The sequence below is a fragment of the Gymnogyps californianus genome, chromosome 1 (assembly GCF_018139145.2).
Source record: "Gymnogyps californianus isolate 813 chromosome 1, ASM1813914v2, whole genome shotgun sequence".
Taxonomy (NCBI): Eukaryota; Metazoa; Chordata; class Aves; order Accipitriformes; family Cathartidae; genus Gymnogyps; species Gymnogyps californianus.
This window is the reverse complement of record NC_059471.1, coordinates 142,614,171-142,628,087: the sequence shown is the minus strand read 5'-3', so window position 1 is coordinate 142,628,087 and position 13,917 is coordinate 142,614,171. Positions and strand designations below refer to the sequence as shown.

At 46.1% G+C, this 13,917-nt stretch overlaps 1 protein-coding gene across 4 annotated transcripts in view; it reads left to right on the top strand.

The window, feature by feature from the left end:
* Nucleotides 1-13,917, top strand: part of PPFIBP1 (PPFIA binding protein 1) — a 119,857-nt gene that overhangs the window by 31,441 nt on the left and 74,499 nt on the right. For all 4 annotated transcript variants that reach the window (XM_050915070.1, XM_050915055.1, XM_050915062.1 and 1 more), the window contains exon 2: nt 1,553-1,628. The gene's annotated coding sequence lies outside the window, so the exon portion shown is untranslated. The remainder of the gene's footprint in view (nt 1-1,552; nt 1,629-13,917) is intronic.

Sequence of the window (13,917 nt, the reverse complement as noted above, 5' to 3'; positions counted from 1 at the left end):
ACTGTTAACTAACTTTTTTTCCCTAGCTTTGTGGTTTCATACATGACATTCTGCAATGCCCTTTATAGAAACCTCAAAAAATTTTCTTTACTCCGCCTACCATGTTTTGTCTCTTTTTCCATCTGACAGATGTTTTTTTCCTGTGTTGTACAGGGCTCAGTACGTAATTATTCTGTTTCAATAGCCTGAAGCCCCAGTCCTGTGACGGAGTCTGCTTGCACAGACTCATATGTCCCTATCGTTTGTTTTCTGTGTAATTTTTTTTCCCTGGTGTTTTTGTTCAATCTAGTCTAAAAAACTGCTCTGAGAAGCAATGAGCACCCACTAGAAGCAATGAGCACCCACTCATTTGTGTGCTCTGAGACCATCTATTATAGCTTTTTAGTAGCTAGACCTGAAAATGCTTGCTTTTTTTTTTTTTTTTTTTTTTTTGGGTGCTCATCTCCCAGTCATGTACGGGCTGAATTCTCTCTGTTCTAGTTTACACCGTCTGGATATTTGCAATTGGTCTTTGTTGCCCCAAATCAACAACTAGTTAGTCTGTGTCTCTTTAACCCTACATTTTTTTTGAGCTGATTCTTTGCTTTCTGATTGTATTGCTTGCTTGTCCTAAATTTCTGTCAATTTGGGAAGATCTGTTCTTGCTCTTGGCATGATTTTTGTTCAGAGAGCAGCATCTCAGCGTGGCAGTGCAGAGTCCCAGGTGGGGATACGCTGGAGTGTTCCTGGTTGTTTCAATCCTTCTACCAGCCGTATTTCACTGAGCTCTCATATGAGTTACTGATTCTTAAGTCTCTTCTAATGGGAGCTCGTGTAATTGCCTAGGTTTAGAAGTTTTTTGTCATCAGTCTGGAGTTTTATTCCCCAAAGTTCCGTTGTGCATTTCAAATTCAAAGTTTACCCAGAACCCTCTTCCGGAACAATTTTGTCAAGCTTCCCACACCAAATAGCTCTTATTTTGACCACAATCTGTAGATGGGAGTATCCGTGACTAAAGCTTTCTGTCAAACCACAGTAACAGAGAATATCTTTGATTTACCAAAATAGTCATAGTAAAGAAACAGGAATAGCTGTTGGGAATGAGCTGTAGGGTTGGTTCAGTGCTATGGGCTGCTCTGACTTCCACTGGCTTCACTTCACGTTCTGATCTGTAGACGTTCAGTGCTGTGGGGTGCTTGGTTGGGATTTTTGGAGGTCACAATAGTGAGAAGGAAGCCTTGCAAGGCATCATTCATCTTCTTCATTTTGTGTTATACTTGTGTGATCAGATGGGGAGGTGGAGGCCCAGGCACAGGCCAACTGTGTAATGTAGAAATACTGAGAGATAATGTTGCTGGGAATTATTTGGAATAAACAAGCTCATTTCCCCTTTGTACATCAGTTGTCATCCTTTAATCTCTTGGTATTGGCTTTTTTTAATGCTGTTACGTATGTCATCCAGTGTTCTTCCTGTATCCTGTGTCACTTGATGATAAACTTTTATAAGATATCACTGTTAAGTTGCCTCAGACTTTGTAGTGATTAATTAAATTCTTTATTTCTCTCTTTTCAGTGTCAGAAGTTTACATGGATCAGTGGTGCTTGCTCAAGAGTGACACTGGAGATCAGCATTAAGTCTGCTCCTCTGGGTGAGTAATCTAACCCACCACATTGCTGATGTCTGTTATCTACATATCTGCTGGTTTTTTTGCTTGATACCTTACACAACAGCTCCTTTAGGCTTTTATTTAAAATGTCGTTAAAATTACGCTGTATACAGCTTCCAGCAGGAGTTGTAGAAGAATGTTATGCTGCTGCTGCTTGTATAGACATCCATTTATTTGGTATCTTTTAAAGGATAGCCATCACTTAACACAGTCTGAGCTGCTGTTTAGATTCAGGGAGGCTTTCCACATTTTAAAGACAGTGGATTTGGAGTTAACATATGGACTGTGGCAGAGCAATGAAGTATATTTTGATTATCCAAGAAATAAAACTTAAATGACCACTGGAGCTGTTCTATGGCATATGATGGACTCAAGCAGTGCCAGTGCTTCAGTATGAGGCCCACTGGGCTTGCCATGCCCGTGTGATGCAGCTGCGCTGTGCGTGTGCAGTTAATCTGACTCAGCAGGTCTGTGACAACGTGCAGAGAAACTGCCAAGAGCTTTCAGATTACTGGGGCAAGTTTATGTGGAAACGCATTCAGCAAAATAGGCTATCTGTTGCATTAGCCCTTGGAAATGGCCATTTAGTTGACTTCAAGGAGCGGCATTTTGCATTCAGTCTAGACTGATTTGATCCAAGTAGCCTAATGCATGTCAGAGCTGGCAGTCTTGTTTTGGGAATGGTTATCCCTCATCTCCTTTGTTTTGGATATTACAGTATGATCTAGCATGATTTAACATCCTAAATTCCAGCTGGAGAGCTGGGTGGAATTGCTGCGTCTGCACTTCAGCCACGCACCCCGTGGCTGGGATGTGCTCGCCCCGTAACACCACTGCTGAGGTCCCACCTGCTTGCTGGGTCTCTCCTGACTCACGCTGCTGCACTCTTTCATACTCTGTACAACCGCTTGCCGAGACCGGCATCTATTAGCATGCTGCGTCCTTTGTCTTGACTTGCTGCCCTTCAGCTGCTCTCGTCTCTGAACCGCTCGTCCTTGCCTTGTCACTGGATAAGTGCAGTATTTGTTTGTACTGTCCCCTCTGAGGTGTTGTGTGTTAGCCTGCCGGACAAGCAAGCATGCCTCCCTTCCTGTGATGCATCTACATAAGGCACATCTGGTCACTTATTTGTTCACCTGTCCAGGGCCCCTGAAAGTCTGCCTGTGTCAACTGTCAGCTTCTGTTCCACAGCTGTACTGGGCTGCTTCTTGACTGCTGTCTTCGTGCTTCGTAAGGCTGTCTCCCCACTCCAGCTGGGACTCCTTGCCTTTTTGTCTACACTTTGTGTGGCGGATGGGCTGGATCCCCCTCCTGTTTCCTTGCACACCCTGATGTTCCCTGCGTCACCCCGGGGCCAGCTGATATGGTCAGCGGTGGCTGCTGTTTCTCACAACGTTTAACAGCCTGCGACCCAAGGGGGTGCTTGCCTTGTACCCACAGGTTTGCTAACAGTCATTGGGCTTTGGAAAGGGCAGCAAGCACCTCCTCTGCTGCCTGGGACCACTCGTGTGCTGCCACCGAGGGCTGGGGGCTCTCCTGGCCTTGGTCATTGCTGCTCCTTAGTGCTGTCCTGCATCTGTAGCCTCGCTGCAGGCCCGCAGTATGCAAGGACTCATGTCTCATTTGAAATGTTATTTCCCTTCTTTTACTCCCTTTCCCTTTCCATAGCCTTTGGAGTGCCTCTTCTTGGATCTCCGACCCTTCCCACACTAAATCACTGTGTGTGAGCTCTCTCTGGGACTCACAGGCTGCCCCGAGGTCTCACACCGGACCTGGAGAGAAGTGGATGTTGCTACTTGTTTGTCACGAACCCTCAACGCCAGTGCCAAATGCTTTTATTCCCTGAATTTTAATGAGAGGTCTGCTGGCTCCAGGAGTGGTTATCACCTATTGTCTCCCATCCTGGTCACATTTCTTCAGTTTTATTGCTGCTTATCAGAGTTGCTGGGATTACACTCCAGCTGGCCCTGCACTCCAGCTGGATTTGAGTCGATCATGGCTGTAAAAACATCATTAAAAGTCCGCTGTTGGCTGGCAGCCACGTTCTGCTGGATGTGTGTTTGGAGACTTTCAGTCTGCTGGCATCACTGTGCAAACGTCTTGCCTTCGCTGGAAGTCTCTACCTTTTCACTCTCCAGATGCTGTGCTGGTTTCCCCTCCCCAGGAGCAGCAGAAGTTTTGGGACCTAAATCTGCTTTGTTTTCCCTGTCACTTGTGCTGTTGCTCCTGGGAAGGGGTGTGTGTCCATGTCCATCCTAGGCTGTAGTAGCAACTGCTCAGTCCTCCTTTCTCCGTTCCTGTAGCTCCGGTACTGGCGTGTTTCTGGTATTTGGAGGCATGCTGTTCGAGTCAGATCCATTGCCCTCAGCAATCGATCCGGAAAGCTGGAGCTGATTTCTCCAGCTGCTGCTTGCTTTCACCATTAAACAAATAAATAAGAGCCTTTCCTAACAAGATGGCAAGAAATTCCCGTGCCTGACTCAGCGTTGACAGGAGCAGTGTGCTGTGTTTCAGGCTCCTGCCTGCTTCTCCCAGCCAGGGGGAGGAACACGGGCTTTCTCGTTGTGTTGCCCCAAGTTCAGCCCAGACATCTGAGCTCTGATCTTGCCACACAGAATACACCGATGTGTTTTGAGTGGAGTTTTGGTGCCTCTGCCTACTGCCTCTATTTAGCTGTAGAAGCATGGATTCCCATCCTGTTGTTCCCTCCCTAGCAAGCACTGTGTTAAACATGGTGCTGACAGTCCAACTGTGGCCCACAGTAAGGCAGCGTGTATAAGTAATCCAGAAAAGCTAAATAAGGCTTTTAAAATAAGCCTTAGCAGAGAGAGGTGCTTTAATGTGGTGCCACGAAGACACAGAAACCTGGCTATGTCTGTGTAGCCAGATTCAGTCATACTTTCTGCGGCTGCTGCTCTTTCCTGGCAAAATCCGCACAGGTTTTCAGGTGCGTCTTCACCTTGCTCCACCAGTTCTTGGGACTGCTTTGAGTTAAAGTCTGCACTCGGTGGCAGCAGATTGGGTGTCCAAAGCTGAGACGGAGCGTGCACATGCAGCACTGAAATAGCACATGTCCAGTCTACCCTGTTACCGTGCCTGTGTGCAAAAGGCAAAATTAGTGTTTGTTGGGTTTTTTTTTCCCAATGTCACGTTGAATATGGGAGGGAAAGAAGTACAAGGCTACTTCTGTGTATGTCTCATTATTGCGTTTATTAGCACTTGCTGCCTTGTCCTGCAGGGTCCAGCCCACACACGGCTTTTCTTGGGCTTTTAATAGTTGTGCTAAACTGAAATGTGCTCAAAATAGTAATAATTTAAAACATTTCCCCAGAGCCTGTGGCTGCTCTGCATGTTTATGCGAAGTGTAATACTGCCCGCGGTTGGGGCGCAGGGGGTCGCCAGTCCTGTTCCTGCCTGGCTGCTGGAGCGGAGGGGTTGTGGTGTGCGTGCCAGGGCAGGTGTGGGGCAGAGGCCCATCAGGGCCAGGGCATGGGAGTGGGGCAGGTGTGGGGCACGGCACAGCTCCCACTGCCACAGCCTCAGGGTGCACAGGGCGGGGGTATTGCCTTTGTGTTGACGTGTTACCCGAGACTGCTGCACAGCAAAGCGTCCAGTGCAAGGTAGAATTCCTCATTTGTAGGAAATGTGGTGCCCTCCCTTGCCTAGACCTCCCCCTGCCATAACCCAGTGTGTTGTCGGAGCAGTATTAGGGCATTAAATGACACGGGGGTACTGATCAAACATCGGTTTTGATCTGATTTGCTGCTGGGTTCAGTAAGAGTTAAAACCACTGATCTATTGATTTATTTTTGAATTAACATTTCTCTTTTGTGAATGACAGCCCCTGTGCCATGTAAGCATGTCAGCTGAGCAATGATCCTCAGACTGGAGGAGATGGGAAGGAGAGTGCTGCCCCAGCACACGGTGGTGGGGATGGAAGGAGGCAGGATTTTTGTGGTTGTTTTTTCCTCCCTTTCTTCTGAGAGGCAGTATCGCTGCTTCCAGAAAGCAGTATGTTATTACACTTTCACTCTTCACATTTTATGTGGTGTGGTTTGGTTAACATTAATGTAACTTAACGTTATGCTCACCCACAGTACTGATGGTGGCTCTCTAATATACATAAATCTCTGCAGAGAGAGAGAGAGTTGTATTTATCTGTAAATAGTTAGCATACTGCCCTGTTTATCTAGCGTGTGACCTCTCTGTTGCACACTGCATTTCCCTGCCTCCCTCCCATCCAGTCCTTTTTATTTAATTGACTTTCCCAGTCCTGACAGTTCCTTTATATTCAGAAAACATAAATTCATCCCCCACAAAGCTTTCAAATCTAATTTCATTTCTTCCCTTACTTCAAGAAATTCTTTTTGCTCTCTTCAAGACCGAGAATGTACGTATTCCCAGTTTAGACAAGCTTATTTTGTCTGCAGAAACCTGGTCAAATGATATGTTTCTTTTCTTGCATTTATAATCCTGTGAGTTTTATGTATTGGGAATAATCTTTGTGAGCTGGAAGAAGATTGTCCAATCTGTTTTAAGATGTCCCACTTTCCAGTATTGCATCTCATTAGGAATTACAGTTGGCTGTTTGCATGGCTTTTTTCTTCCGCTATATAGCTTGGGGGAGAAAAGATATCATTTCATCATCTAGTAATAATGCTGGCACTTTGTTTGCATCTTCAAAGAACTATACGGCTATGAAATGAATAATTCCTATAACATTGTGTAGTAGTTTCTCATTATTATTTGCCCCATTTTACAGATGGGGAAAGTGAACAAGAAGTCGAGTGACCTTAGGCCGTTAAAGGAGAAACAAAATCAGCTTGAGTTCCCCGGCTCCCTGACTTGTAGTAGAACAGCACCACCACACCTCTTTCTTGTTTAAACTAAAGAAGGGGGGGGGAAGGGAAAGTTTGATTCTGGTGGACAGCAAAAGGAATGGGAGAGCTGTTTAATGATCTTGCCTAACCTTGTTAACTATTTAGTTAAGTGCATTTGTTGTTGGTTTTTTGGTGTTTGTTTTTAAATACGTTGTCTGACTTACTGATGTGGTTGTCACTTCTCAGTGTGTGGTTGGAGGTATGCGAGGAGTTGTCTGGAGTTTATAAAGGCGAAGCAGCGTGTAAATTGGGTCAGGGTTGTTGGGGAGGGGAGGGTGTTGCTCACTGCCAGCTGGGGGATCTCTCTGCTCCTTCCCTCTTCTTCCTCCTCAAACCAGAAGCAGGGGAAACCTTTTCTGTAGTATTTGGAAATATTTTTTCCCTATCTTGTTTTCCATCTGAGACTGAGATGGGAAAAGTGAGCCATCCTAAATGGGGACTGTGTTAACACATGGCATATATGGAAACTAGTCCTTCTTGTCTCGTCCACCACGTGCCACGCTAGGATTTATTTTTTTTTCCCCTCATGGGCTGTAGTGGAAGCTGTTGGCTCAGAGTGGTGTCTGGGATTACTTCATTTGCAGGAATAATTTTATACAACTGCACTAGGCTATAGGGCTTGATTTACAGCTGCTTAATTAACTGACAAGACCACCAAATGTGTTGCATGCCATATAGAAAAGGTGAGTGCCACAAGTAGTGAACTGTGGAATTACGAACTCTGTTACAGAGGAAGTCATGGTAACAATATTGTTGACTGCTTGTTCAAAGTTAGTTAAAACTTCTTTTTTCGGTAATTTTGGCTTTTTACAAAGGTGCTTTGGAGCACCAGGCAGCATTAGAAGTTTAGTCCTCTTGTGGAGGACAGATAATCTGCTTGGTGAAAAGTGGCTTGGTGCAGAGGAGCATGGAAATCACACAAAGAATTTCTTCATTTTTCTTTGGAAAATCCCGTGGCTGCTTCTCCGCAGGTTCTCAGAGCTCCCCTGGCCACATTCTGCCTGGCTTCAGATGCCTTGTTTGATAAACTTTCTGGCAAAAGTCTTGCATGACTTAACACAACTTTATTCTGGGCATGCCCTGCTAGTGAAGGTGATGAAGAAAGCAGCTGTCTTCAGCCATGCGCTCTGTCTGGGGATGCAAAACTTTGCTGAGCCTTTTTTAGGGGCTCAAGATTTAACTCCAAGATTATATTTAGTTTTCTGTTTCTGATGAGTGGGACAGATATCGTGATGCGTTAGATGAGACCTTCAACGATGGACAGCAGCACCAAGGTATCATAGCCAGTATTTTTTTTTCTTTTCCTTGGAATCTCTTATGTAGCTGATACCTCATTTGTACATGCTCCGTTCCAGTGTTGAGCACTGTCCTGACCCACGGCATGCTCACAGGGCTCCAGTTTCATCCAGTGTTTCTCATGATACCCAAATTGCTGATTACTGGTCAGCTGACTTTTTGAGGAGCTGAATGTGGCTTTTCACAAATCTGGATGTTTTTCTCTTGCTGGGCTTGGGGAGCCCTCAGGGCTGGCTTCGGAGCTGGACTTTGCAGCAGTAAGTGCAGAGCAGCTGGTATGCAGGCTTTCACACTTTACTTGCAGGGTGCGAGCACTTGTGGTGGGGTCTTTGTGTCTCTCCTTTGTCGTCTGACAACTTCTCTCACTAGACTTTGATTTCAGCTGCTTAGAAGAAACGTCAGCAGCTCAGTGTGTGGAGAGCTGCATGTTTGCCTTGGGCTGTTTTGTTGTGTTTATTTTTTTTAATTTTGTGTTTTGTAATTTTTTTAAGGTATTGCATCCAAAAATGGTGAGTGCTTCCAAGAATGTGTTCAGGGCGAGTTGCTCAGAGCATGCTGATACTGTTGTCCCAAAAATCAGGATTCTTTTGCCTGGTGTGCAAAAAAGACGATTAACACACAGAGTCAAGGTACTTGTTTATTTCATGTCTGTGCAGAGATGGGTGCTAGGTTGACCATTTGTTATCAGGACAATACTGTTTACAAGTAATCTTTTAAGATTCTTCTTGGTCCTGCTAGTCTTCAGTTTCATTTAAAAGTACAGAGTTTCCTTTTTCTACCACTTTCCTACTGCATGCTGAGAGAGGAAGGGGCTTCTGTGAGCAAGGGGCTTCTAGGTTTGTGGGTGTGATTCTAAGTATTCTAATGAGACAGTTCATTTAAAGGGTAACTTAACTCCACAACACTGCTGAGTCTGTTTCAAAGTTATCTAAGTAACATTGATTAACTAGTGTCTGTTTGCATCCTCCTTCAAGATGCACCAGATATGCCAGCCTTCAGAACATCCTGAAGTGATCAGCTGTCCTTTTGTATTCCTCTATATACATACAAGATAAGATTACTTTCTGGGTGACAGCTTACGTATTACAATACCCTTACAAAGGAATTTTTTTGAGATACTTTAGTATCTCTGTGTGTTTCTTAGGTATTTGAAATTAAGAGAGGGAGGGAGCTACCTGACTATCTGGATACTTCTTCCTTCTCCTTTTTTCCCTCAGTGCAAATTCAGCAAAACTCAGTTAACTTCTCAGCTGTGAGAAGAATTGCATGTCCTTCTGCTTGGCAGGGCCTTGAGAGTTGGATGCTGCGCCTGGCCCCACGTGGCAGCTGCTCCTTGGAGCACCATCGCCCCAAGGTCCAACACAGTAGTCGCAGGGCTGAAGAGGACTTTTCCTGCCATCACCTGTTTGTGGCTGCGGTTGTGCCAAGCACAAGAGCTGAAGGCAGGGTTGTTTGGTTTTTGTTTTGGTTTTTTTTTTTTATGCTTCCTCCTAACTGTTTGCAAGCAGCAAAGAGAAGGGAGAAGCTGTCATATATTGTGGGTTGATCGCAGATCACAAACATCATGGGCACTCGAGAGTAGGAAAGTATCAGGAGAGGGAAAAGGGTGGTGGGAGAGGGGACATCGTCTTGAATGGAAGGAAAGAAGAAGTGGGAGATGGCAGCCAGAACGTGATCACAGCCGGCGGAAACAGGGGGCAGGTACTGGGGTGGGTACCTGAGCCAGTGCAGTTTCCCATGGTGAACTTCATTACTACCCTCCCCGGTTTTATTGGTATAACTAAGAAATTCCATTCTGAAATAATATAAGGGAACACAGAGTATTTTTTTACTTTTAAGATCTTAAATTTGCAACTTCCATGGTAAACCTACCTGTCCAACCGCCTGTATCCCCACACCCTCACGTGCAAAGCTTGCGTGATAGCTGGACTTCTTGTTGCCCCCTTTCTTACAGTTTTACTTGGCATAGTAGGTCTACAGTAACGTGAGTCTGGGATTCGGGGTGGGTTTGGGAAGTGGCTAGGGTTAGCAGGACAGGTGATGATCTTTGATTGCAAAATTAAGCAGTATGAGTCGACGTTTAAGGGAAGCCACCTCAGCTGCTGGCTTCAGGAGGAAGGTGTGTTGTGCCGTGGGATGCGCAGGATGCCAGCAGGCACGCGCCTTCCCTTGGGACCAGCTGGGGCATCCCTGGGCTGGGAGGTGATGGCCCAGGTGTGCACATGGCTCTTGCCCAGAGGGGCTTCGATGAGGCTTTTTTTTTTGCCTGGGGCATCAAACTGCTATCGGAAAGCACTGGGAACTTTTAAGGTCTTGATGGGAAAACCAGCTGTTGTCATCTTTTCAGCTCTCCTTACAGCAAATTGGCTGGTTCTTCGTTTCTCCTGTTTTTGAAAGGCTGAGTTGACGCTGGCCAGGTTTGACAAGTGATAACCGGGCAGCCTGGCTGTGTTCTCTTTTGTGATTAAAGCTGTAAACTGGCCCTTTGAAGTTAACATGGCAGTAGCTTGCAGGTTGCGGTATCTGGAAAATATCGAGCAGTAGGCGACAAGGTGTGAAAGGCAAGGGCCACTCAGAGCGGTGAGACTGCTCCAGAAACCTGCTGGGAGCAGGGACTGGGGATGGAGCAATGCTCCACTGGCGGCATGGTTCACCACTGACAGTGACTGCAATGGCAGCACGAGTGGTGCTGCTTACAACTAGAGATGGGCCAAAGCGGGAGCTCTGTGTCGAATCTCCCTGAGCTTTTCTGTTTGTCTAAGGGAGGGTCAGATCCATACTGCATAAAATTGATGTTTGTCTCAGCCTGCTTATCTGGTGGCCAGCCCATACACTTGCTCCCAGATGTTATCTTATCTCAAAACTGGAGATGCACCTGAAATTGTCCTTTCAGGATTTGGAAGCTTTTTTGATAAAGCTGTCTGTCTGCAAACGCTTTCAAGGACACGTCACACTTTGAAATCATGGTATTAAAATAGTTGCCTTTGAAATGAAGGGAGGGTCATGTGCCCTACATCAGAAATTCCTCTTAGTGCTTATTAATCCGGTACGTAAATGTCATGGCTTACATCCACAGGGTGTTTATATTGAATTTTTAGCTGTATCAGTATCTCTTACTCTTCAGAATAAATGCCATATAATCTGGTTATGAGTAATATTCTTAATTTAGATACCAAAAATAGGACATAGACAAATCTGAGTTACTGTGAGAAAGTAGGAGAGGAAATAGCCTTGCCTCATGAGGGGAGATCAAATTCAATTGAATCTTCTAGTGTTTAATGTAATGGTAAGGCCAGAGAATTCAGTCTGTTTCATTAGGATAGCACAACAATTGCCATATTTTCTCTTATCTTTGTTTTTTTCTGAAGGCCTGATTCTCCTCTGGTATACCTGTACTGACGTATGTAATGAGGGCGTAGGTTGGGAAACACCCTTTCTTCTTTTTCCTCCCCCCTGAGCAGATCAGTGCACACTGATTGGAGGTACATAAAGCAGTAGGGACTTAAGCTTATCCCCCACCACCAAACCCCTGGTTTGAGGGAGATGAAGTTGTTCCTCAGAGACCTACAGTGAGCAGCACTGACGAGGACAAGATGCGCATTTGGGGAGCAGAATCATCCTTGCTGTGGCAAGTGGGCATCATCCAAGAGCTTGGACGTCTGAAACACCTTCCTTGCTTAACCAAGCCAACAGTCTTACGCCTGGAGGAGGTTCCTTTTCTCATGCCCTTAGCAGCTATTTTTAAATCACAACAATGAAACTAATAATCATGTAAGCATCAATAGCTAATAGCAATCAATACCTGATAAACTAATGAAACTAATATTGCAGGCTGTTCCTGCAGGTTGATGACTGAGTGGCCAGCATTTTGCTCCTCACCATGGGTGGCAAAGGCTGTTAACTTTTAGCTAAGTTGCTGTCTGTGTGCTGGGCAGGTGGGTGAGCTTCATCCCAGACTCCCAGTCACTTCGGTGGAGGCTTTCCGTGGCTCGTTCCCTTCTGCAGGCGCAGCCTGCTCTCCCACCCTGTGAGCTCTCTTACGATAGAGCAGCCCTTGTTTGCCCTGATTCACTGAATATTTTTTGTTTTGTTTTTCTGTATGGAGTCAAGCTTATGAGTCACAGTCGTTCTATGTAACCTTAAGTAAATTTTACCCAGCAATATCTCGGTAAAGAAGTTGCTTTTCTGTGTGATGGTGGTGTCACACTGAACCAGAGTGATCTGGAGCAAGATCCATATTGGAAGAGAACATGTCTTTGTTGCAGACTTGATCTGAGTTTTGTAACTCCAGCATTTCCCTTGGGCCCAAACACCTCTCCCCCCAAACCCCCTCCACTGCGACCATAGCTGTGCTCTGGTAGTGCCTCTAAAGTGGAGAAGGAAGGGAGATTGTAGCGACAATGATCAGGATGCTTGTGGAGACTTGCTCGTGTTCGGTTTGTGGCAGAGGTTGTGTCTGGAGGCTGATGGACTGAAGTCAGTCAAGGTGAGGAGAGCTGGTATTTTACTGTGGACCTTGTAACAGAGGGCTTATATTACTGAAAACACCCACAGGTTGCACAAAGCTGGCAGGATCTGTATTTTGAGGTCCTGTTTTGGTCACTTAGTCAAACAGGCAGCCAGTGTTAAACATGTTCCCAGTACCATTAACTTCAGTGGCATTAGGAGCATGCTTGTCCAAATGTGGGTTTACGCAACTTGCTGATCTCAGGCTGGGTGGGTCTTGCTGAAAAGATCTGTGCCGACAGAGAGACTGTCTCTATTTCAGGCTGTGGTTCAGCTAGGTTGTCAATCCAATTTAAGGGGACCAGATTATAAACACTGTGAAATGCTGAGCTGGTGTAAAGCCGCTTTGCTGATAAGGAGCTGTTCAAAATATTTGGAAAGTTCAACTCTGCTGTGGGACTGGGCAACCAGTCCTGGCTGCACGCACAAGGCTCAGCGCCAGGGGCGTTTTGGCTGGTTTGCCCACTTGGCTTGATGCTGAGCGGTCGAGACTTGATGTGCCCTGGGTGTCGTTCTGCCTGAGGTCCACCAGGCGATCGCAGTGGTAAAGCAGCCACGGTGGTTCTGCCACCTGGGCAGTGAGCAGCCATCTCTGTCCATGTGCGGACAGAAAATAGGGTTATGCATCCCATCAGGTGCTGCAGCATTTCTGGGAAAACCAAAACTGAGCTGATGGCAGCTCTGGTCCCCTTTGTATCTGTTCCCAGCTCCCAGCACGAGATGAAAATCTGATAGGTGGGGGATGCCACTGTCTGCCACATCTCTGGCTATCTAGGGGAGAGCCTTGTTGACTGTCAGTGTTTCAGCCACAAAAGTCTGGCAACGGAGCAAAGGCAGTCTGCAATTGCCAGCTTGCAAGTGCTCGCAGGAGCCTCTTTGTGGGTTTGGTGCTTTTCCGTCCAAGACCTTGGCACGGATTTCCATTATTGCTGCCTTTCTTTTCCTTTCCTCCCTCTGCTTCTGGTCATTCTCAGTGCAACAGTTTGCTACTGTTTATTGCTTCCCTTTCACTTTTGGACACTGTTGGAAGTTACCACCTTTGCATCCTGTGAGTATCTAGAGTAGCTAGCCTTGCCTTCACTTCCATGTTGTTGCTCCTTTACAGCCTATCTCGTCATTTCATTTAGGGACCTTCTTTGCAGCTGTGCTCCTATTCACAAGACCTCTGCCAGCTGTGCTGCAGTGCTCTGGGCAGAGAAGTAGGAGGAGTGAGGTGCACAGACTAGCACGAACGCGGTATTGTGTGCTCTGGATAGTTCCTGCAAGCACTCATCTGGATCAGATGTCTGGTGCCAAGGGGTTTCTTGGTGCCTGGGTGCGGTATTAAGGTATGCTTCCATGTTCAGTGGGGTGTTGTTAGCCAGTGATAATCCCCTGTCGCTAAAGGTAGGGGCAGCACTGCTTTGAGCAACTGAAATAACTGCCTGTTGGGAGGATGGGAAAGAGAAGCCCAACAGCATTGTTACATCAGAAGAGACTATTAGTGTAGTCAGTTATGATGGCAAGAAACCGTGTACGTACACAACAAATAGTAGTAATGGACTATGTCTGTCTCCTTTAATGCTTCTACTATCTGATTAGTTGTCAAC